This window comes from Asterias rubens, chromosome 14 (assembly GCF_902459465.1).
Source record: "Asterias rubens chromosome 14, eAstRub1.3, whole genome shotgun sequence".
NCBI lineage: Eukaryota > Metazoa > Echinodermata > Asteroidea > Forcipulatida > Asteriidae > Asterias > Asterias rubens.
Genome location: NC_047075.1, coordinates 8,831,291 through 8,840,129, shown reverse-complemented (window position 1 = coordinate 8,840,129; position 8,839 = coordinate 8,831,291).

The window sequence follows — 8,839 nt, the reverse complement described above, 5'->3', positions numbered from 1 at the left end:
TCTTAAGCATGTGTTACAAAACCCCAATCTGATTTAGACTTACAATGGTCTTTCACAGTCAAAATATAAAGAAACGCAGACTCGTATGTTTGTGTATTATTCATCAAATGTGTTAGCTAAAAGTCGAATGCACCATGTGACTGGTAACCTAATATGTTTTACTTGGCAACAAAAAACTAGGCACTATTTGTTATAAACGTTCAGTAAACCACAGAGTACCTTCATTTAAACAAAAGCGAGCTCACACACAATGTAATCTCTGAGGTCACTCATAAAACCATAACATGATTTGCGCGCATACCGCCGGGCAAAACTTTTGTGCATTGGAAACCAGCTAGAAACTGAATGCACCATGACTACTCGTCTTTTGTTTTGTCAACAGAGGGCGGTTTGAATGTAAACATAGGTCACATCGTCTATATAGGGTGCGTTCGTTTAGCTTCCCTGGGTCGACCCCGATGTTGCGTACTATATTTTTTTCAAGGACGAACGTGGGCACACAATTATCCCACGTTCGTCCTCGAACCAGGAAAAAAACCCAGACACGTCACCACGTGAGCCTTCCCGTGGTGACGTCAGTGCACCTTGGGCCAGCCCCAAGTGACCTAGTCTGGTTCCCAGACCCAACAATCTCCGACTAGGCTCTGTCGAATTTAGGGTCCGGTATCACCCAAAATCACGTGACCAAAATGGAGGAATTCCTCCTCTTTCGAAGTTATCCGAAAGTTCCGAACGTGTTGTCGTCAACATTCGGACAGTATCGTTGATGTTCGGTACGGACTCGTAATGTCAGTCCTGTCGGCCGTAGATCCAGGAGTTTTTATGCGAGTTATTGCCAATGCAGGCGTTGTGCCTAAATAAAGCGTTTGCAAAGCGATGCGACAAGTTCAAAATATATAAACCTGGGAAATCGCTCCGGGATCTGGTAAGTTTTTGTCCTTTTTCTTCAAAAATATTTTGACTTGAGTGTTCATAAAACATTGATTGAGGATTAAGTTTCATGATTTTTAAAAGTGGTAAAAATGGGGCAAAATCTGGTGACTAGCTGTCGAAATTATACGTGTTGAACCAGATTGTCATTAATTGACGATCTCGAAACCCTCCGGCCTGGCGGCCGTTGGGAGGAGGGTTATGTTATCGCAACTAGTAGTACGTGCAGACATGGTTTCCCTGGAGATGACCCCCGACCATGACAAGTTGCGCCATGCTCTATTTTTAACCGTGGGTGATACCTGACCTAAGATTTTTAACAAGAGACGTAAAGGAATCTGTGGTCAGGGAACCAGACTACAAGTGACCCAATCCACAAGTGGGGCTCTTGGGGCTGGCCCGAGGTGCACTGACGTCACCACAGGAAGGCTCACGTGGTGACGTGTCTGGTTTTTTTTCCTGGTTCGAGGACGAACGTGGGGTAGATGTGTGCCCACGTTCGTCCTGGAAAAAAATATAATACGCAACATCGGGGTCGACCCAGGGAAGCTAAACGAACGCACCCATAGCGTTTCAACCGCAGCCTGAAGTTAACTTGACATGTACTTTGAATAAGAACCAATTGGCGGTTGGGAATTATACGGCGTGTTGAGATCATGCTCTCAGTGTGGTAACAAACACGGCTTTCGGATGAAAATAATTATTTACACAATTAAATTCGGCCGGGTTTGCCCTAAAATCTTTAATAATACATATTTTGCACTTATAATCATTGTTTTAATCGTAGTAATTTTGAATTGTATTTTGTGGATAGCTGCTGAAACCATATTTAAAATTCAGAAGAAGTTATCACAAATGTTAAGTAAAATATACTTTCGTACACAGGGGAGACCTACAAACTGGTAAATAAGTTACAGTTACTCTACGCTTAATGGGAAACACAGGTATATAAATGAATTTATGGGCAATGAGTGGGGTTTAACTTAAGGAAAACAAACCTTTGTTATTGATTTGAATTTTACAGAGTTCCAATTTTAATATGTTAGGTAAAACCCTTACCTTATTTCTAATGAAAACACAATGTCATTGTCCCTCAATGTTGGTATGGTCTGTTGGGGAGATGTTGATCACCTCGAAACTCGCGACTTGTTTTAAGATTTGTTTTAATGTAACCAAAAATACAGGTGAACACACTGAATGCTATCGTATCACCATAAAAAACTCTTTCATTTTTACCACGGTACGCACGGTTAATATTGTTGTTTGACAAGTTTAGTTAAAGAGTAGCATTTGGAATGGATAAATGTGATAAAATACCAGGTGTTTTCCAACCGGGAGGTAATTTGTTCGTACAAAACTGCCGTATCGTTTTGTTTGTAGAAAATAACATTCAACGTATCAAATTTGCGTTTTTTTTTGAATTGCGAATTGTGCTGCAAAGGTAAATCATCCGTTCGCTAGATTCGTAAAGACAGTGTTAAATTTGTTGCTTACATCAACTTAAAAAAAAAAAAAAAAAAAAAAAGTCACCTGGAAATATAATTTGTTTTCTTTCAAACATAAGAGTATATGCTTACGAACAATAAAACAATTTTTTTAGTTATTGTTTGTCACGATTTATATGTTTAAAAAATATATAAAGTTTTTTTGGGGGCTGACTCCGCCTACCCCTTTTGTGACGTCAATCAAGGCAGACTTTGCCTGCAATGCGTATAGTAAACACACGTGCAAAGTACATGTATTTCAAAAAGTGTTTTTCTGCATTCAGCAGCAATACACCTGGTCGGCATCTTTTAAACGTACAAACTCACGACTTGGTCCGTACATGTACTTTGCAACTGTGTTTACTCTACGCATTACAGGCAAAGTCTGCCTCGATTGAAGTCACGAACAGCGCCCTCTCGGGTCGGGGTCTACTCATAAAATTGTAAATAACATAAGAATTGATTTTTTTTAAACCTTAGTTAACTGTTTATTCACATTCCACTCATCAAAACACATTATATTAGTGACAAAAGCTTTATTTTGAAAAATACCACTTCCAGGTGACTTTAATTCAAATCAATTACAAAGGTTTAGTTTTCTTTAAGATAAATTAAACCCCACTCGTTGCTCATAGAGTTTCTAGACATGTGTTTCCTTCTCACACGAGGCAACTTTAACATGGAGGTAAACCAAGTGCAGTGAATGTTACATATGACTACTTTGGTGGCTCATGAGTATTTTTTTTCCAACAACGTTGTTCAGTCCCCACGAAAATTATGTCACTATTGAACTGTGATTGGCTTTTTTTCTTGGAGATTGCCTGGAACTGGTTGACTGTATTGCTTTATGTGACATGGATCGTATGCTACATTTTATATGCTTAACGGGAAGGTACACGTTTGGAATCACTCAAAACAAATATGAACTTAAAAAAAAATGACTTGGTAACGAGCAGCTGTTAATGGTATAAGACATTGTAGGAACGACTCACTCTGAAGTAATATAGTTTTTGAGAAAGAGGTAATTTCTCACTAAAACAATAAAATACTTCTATCTAGAAATCTTGTATTCCTATCTGAAAGCACACAAATTCGTCCAACTAGGGCGTTTTTTTCTTTCATAATTTTCTCGCAACTTCGATGACCGGTTGAGCCAAAATTTTAACAGGCTTGTTGTTTAATGCTTATGATGGGATACACCAATTACCAAACGTGTACCTTCCCTTTAATCACTGGATAAACAAGTTAGGATGGACAGGGGAAGATTAGTTCTTGCATGCTTTGTGAACATAAGCTGTAAAAATAAAATGGCGTAAACAACTTTGAACAACGACCGCCAAAATGATAAACGAACGGAGAAGTTGTACCTTTGCGTTGAAACAGGTGGGGATACTTTGATCGAAACTTGTTCAATCTAAATTATCACACTCTCAGCTTGATTCAAGAATTTCTGTCGCATTAGATTTTTACTCAATTGTAACGTATTTAATTAATGTCTGCACCCATCAATGTTTGTGTGTTAAAGTAGTATTATATTGGTGCTAATTAATAAGATAAATTATTGATAAAATTGTCATTTCAGAAACCATCTTTAAAGCTAGGTTTAACAAAACAAATAGTTTGACAAAATTACATACATGTAAAAAAGCTGCGATTGAGCAGAAGATTAAGTACAGTTTCATATTTTGTCAAGAGTGAAAACAAGGCAAAATTAACTAAAACAAACACATAAATAAACCCTATATCTGGGTAAAAGACGATGTTTTAAGAATGGTTTCTGATTTAAAGTGTTGTAATTGTACTTGTAACTGATGAAAAAGCTCTAAAATTAACTGAGTGTGGTACTTGGCATTAATTAATTAACAAGTTCAGTAGCTAGAGCAATGTGGTTTGGGTTCAAATCCTGGACGCCGTGTATGTATTTTTAAATGAGAGATAATTATTTCGAGTGTTTGGATTTGTGTTAGTGGCTTATAGGTGCAGCATTAAGATTTCTGTCTTCAGAGAAATAGTTTAGGGGATACAACAAATGATCCGCAAAACTGATGGAAATTGTAAACAGAACAACCAATGTTGGTGTTATGTGTTATGTAATCAAATCAGAATTACAAGCAAGGAAACTCAGGACGAGACAAAAACATGAACACACTTGATAGTTTAGTCTGTTAAAATAGGTCACAACAACTCATTAAACATCATTCAACTAAATTTTAATAAGAAGTAGATACAACTCTCCGCCCCATATAGCCAGTTTAAAAACAAATACAGAGTCTCTTAGTTAAAACAGAACAACACATAATAAACTAGACGAACAAGGTGAAATTGAAGCAGCAAGAAATATGTTGAAGAACGAAAATATTATAATTGACATTTATTTACAACAGGTAAAGGCAAATGCAGCCAACGAGCATTAACTGGTATGCTTTGTATAGTTTGCTATGGTAAACAATGGATTACATTTACATACTATGGTGACCCAACAGGTTTCTTACTGTCATAAAACGGTTTGTTTAAGGTTTTAAATTCTGAACAAATCACATAAAAAATTAATTAATAATTTTTCTCTAGGTTACTTAATTACATAATAAGTGTCATTAGCATTTCTTAACCTTTCAACATTTATTTCGGTGTATGTAATGGTAATAAGTTGAAATAATTTTTAACGCTAGAGTTCTTGTTTGTTTAATTTAAAAACCCATCGAATTGGTAAACTTAGGATTTTTTTTTTTTGATGAGTACACAAATATTGTGTTCGAACAAAATATAATTATATACAAACACATTTTGCGAAAAGTAAAACACGTTTATTGATAACGATAATAATTCGAGCTTTGAGAATGGTTTCTGGTTCAAGAATTTCCGATTTAATCGTAACTTTATAAAGCTTTAAAAAAACACTGATTTTAGACTGAGATTTTACTTCATCGGCATGTTAATAATGAATGTTTTTTCAAAGTAAAGTTGCTAAGAGGATCGGTTTGTGGGTTCGAATCATTGTCGATACAAAATTGTGTTAAGCCAACACATAAAGCCTCGATTAGCAGGGCTATACAGTTTGACGTAAAAACAAACATTTATCCTTGACTATAAAAATGTATTTATATCTCGATTGTTATTTTCAACGTAAAGTAAACTTGTTTGTGGTATTTAATACTAGACTGTTTCAAGGTTTCAGAATTTCCAGATTCTCTCGAGGTCGCCTTACACAGTGTATTATCTTCAAGTACGCGCTAATCATCCAATCAGATTGGCAGAATGGAGTGGTGATAAAAACCTATGTTGCACAGCTAATATCACTACCATGCGTCTTGCGTGTTCTATGTCCCGCGCCAAGTTTGCTTGAAGATAAATACGTTATCACACGCGCGCTCGTGGAAATACGGAAAATATAGCGCGTCTGCGTCCCATATCCAACTCGGCCTTCGGCCTCGTTGGATATGGCACGCAGAAGCGCTATATTTTTCCGTATTCCACTCGCGCTTGTGTGATAACTTATATTGATGTTTCGTGGTAATGTACGTACAGTAGTAGTATATTGTGCAAATTTTAATTCCGCTATCGCCATGCGCATTTGTTGGTGGGGTTTGTATCACACATACATGTAATAACAACTATCAATGTAATAGCAACTATCAATGTAATAGCAACTATCAATGTAATAGCAACTATCAATGTAATAACAACTATCAATGTAATAACAACTATCAATGTAATAACAACCATAAATGTAATATCAACCATAAATGTAATAACAATCAACAATAAATGTAATAACCCAATCAACTATAAATGTAATTAAAATCAACCATAAATGTAATAAAAGCCGTTACAAACACAAATCTTCAATAATCATTGACAAATCTTGTACTTGGACTAACCCTTCCTTAGCACACAATTTGTAAACACTTTCCTTTTAATTTCCTATTAATTCATCAAAAACTCATTGCTAAAATGTTGCGTTTCATAACTTATAAAGAAAACGCCTGTGTCAACAACATATATGTGTACTCGAGAGAAAAATAAAGTTGACCTTACAGGTGGGACAAAATAAGGCTAATTGCAACAAAAATTGCTAGACGAACTCCAACCATTGTTTGAGGTTTTCCATTTAACGCCTTATTAAGACATGTAACACGCGGTTCCTAAAAAACTCCCCAGTCCATATAGGGCACACAAATATATGTGACATAAATCCCCGCTAATCTGGGACAATCTAACAAAAGGTTCATGACAGTTATCAGATAATCCCTTAATCCTATAACAATAGCGTTTGAAGTTGGTTTGACAGTCCTTCCACCAATGTCTTTTGCAAGGGTTCACCTATTTTTAATGGGTCTCACTTCTTCTTGTTTTACATCTTGCTGAATGGGTTTTCATAAACCACAAGATTTCCATTCATAAAATCTAGATGGGCAATACCTTGTTGTACCTTGTTGACCAACGCTGTACAGGGTATAACCGCATGTTAGATTTTGGTTCCACTTATCTTTCGATCGATTAACTTCGGTATCAGGTACCAATATTATTAAGCAGGCCAAAGTAAAGCGTTTTTACTGATATTTTGTACATTTTTTTTGTGTTTTTCGCTGCCCTTTAATCAAAAATTGTAAACGGAATGTTGTAACTCGAAAAAATCATCGCGGAATAGTTTGCGGTAACACCATGTAATGACTATCTCTTAAATGAGTTGGGGTGGTTCTGAAAAGAACCGTCGAATTAACTCAACGTTTCGAGTTTACATGGTGTTGACGTAAACTTTTCCATATCTTATTTCCACCATGCAAAGTTTCAAATCCTACTTAAAAAAATTATAACTGGTTTTCGTACAACCAAAGTATTACTGACATCACAGCTACGTAAATTTCCACAAACTCAATATGATAAACCTCCAATAAATGCACATGTTGTGTAAGTAAAGGGTTCACCAATTTAAATTGAGAAACCTTAAAATATTAAAATTTAATACCCATTTGAGGGTTTTCCATTCTTACTTAATGGACCGTTACAGAACTGGTAAGAAAAAGAAACCGCGAAGATCAAAGATTTACATAAAACCTACACGTTATAATGATGATAACAGTAGAAGACATCCCTTGAAATATTTCTTTCAAAAATTAATGTCTTATTTGGTGAACAATAAATAATACAATTTCTCATTCGGAGTTTCTCGCTTAGGGAGCATTTTATTTAAGTTTGTTCTGGCATCGATGTCATGCAAAATGTGTGATCGAACGGCCAGGAACTTGTGTGCTAGCAAAACCAAGGCAGTGGACGCTATATGTAATTGTCAAAGACTAGCCTTCACAGCTGGTGTATCTCAAAATATATTACAAAATTTGATTCCCTTTTTAAATGTTTTTTTTCTTAAAGATCTATATTTGCATGGTTAACCTTTAGAACACATACTTTTAGGCAATAGAGCTATGAAAAACAACAGTTTTGTGTTCTACTTATGTCTATTATTTGTGTTCTTATGCGCGAAATGGTAGATCAAAACATCACTTTACTAAGTAATTCGTTTTCACCATAAATGGTGCGTTGGTTAATTTTAAACGGGAATAACTCAGCAACGCGACACACCCCAAAGCTTACACTAATACCGAATTACTGCTGCTGGTGTGTTCTTTCCAACCATTCATATAACTCAATTCTTGAAATAGTCAAGTAAGTACTCGAAATAATTATTAGCATCAAACCTTACTTGATAGTGAGTAATGGGAACAGGTTGATAGTATAAAACATTGTGGGCAACGGCTCCCTCTGAAGTGACGTTTTGAAAAAGAAGTAATTTCCCGCTAATTGCGAGACCTCGGTGGTTTATTTCAACGAGGCCTGGTTCTTGATAATTTTACCGAGACGAAGTCGCGGTTAGTTGAAAACCGATTCAACACACTTTGATTCCCATTCATGAATACATTTTTGGTTAAAAGGCGTATTAAAGTAAGAAAATGTCCGTACGCCTGTGTTTTCCGGTTCCGTTCGTGCGCATGCGCGTAGAGTATTGGTGCATATTCGTTGGTTTTCCTTTTACACACAGCGCGGCCCACTCACCGACAGCGCCTGCATCGCCCGTAACAAGAAATGTCTTGCATCAATACTAGCGCGGAGTCTCCACTCACAACACTTTTATAAACAGTGTTTTAACAACCCCACGTGACGCGCTCTCCACCAATCGGAATAGCGATATTGTGTGAGGTATTTATTAGTAAAGGGTAAAGACGCAGCCTGGTCTGTTGTCGTGCGTGACATTATGGGGGTCGTGCTTGACATCTGGGGGTGCCGCGTGCGCATTGACTAGAGGCTAAATCTCATATTATTAGTAAACCAAAATACATCATGCATATGACTTTCAATATACTGTTTAATTAACTGCTGGTCTACGGCACCCAGAGCTACCAGCCAATAAAGTCATCGTGTGGGAGCCC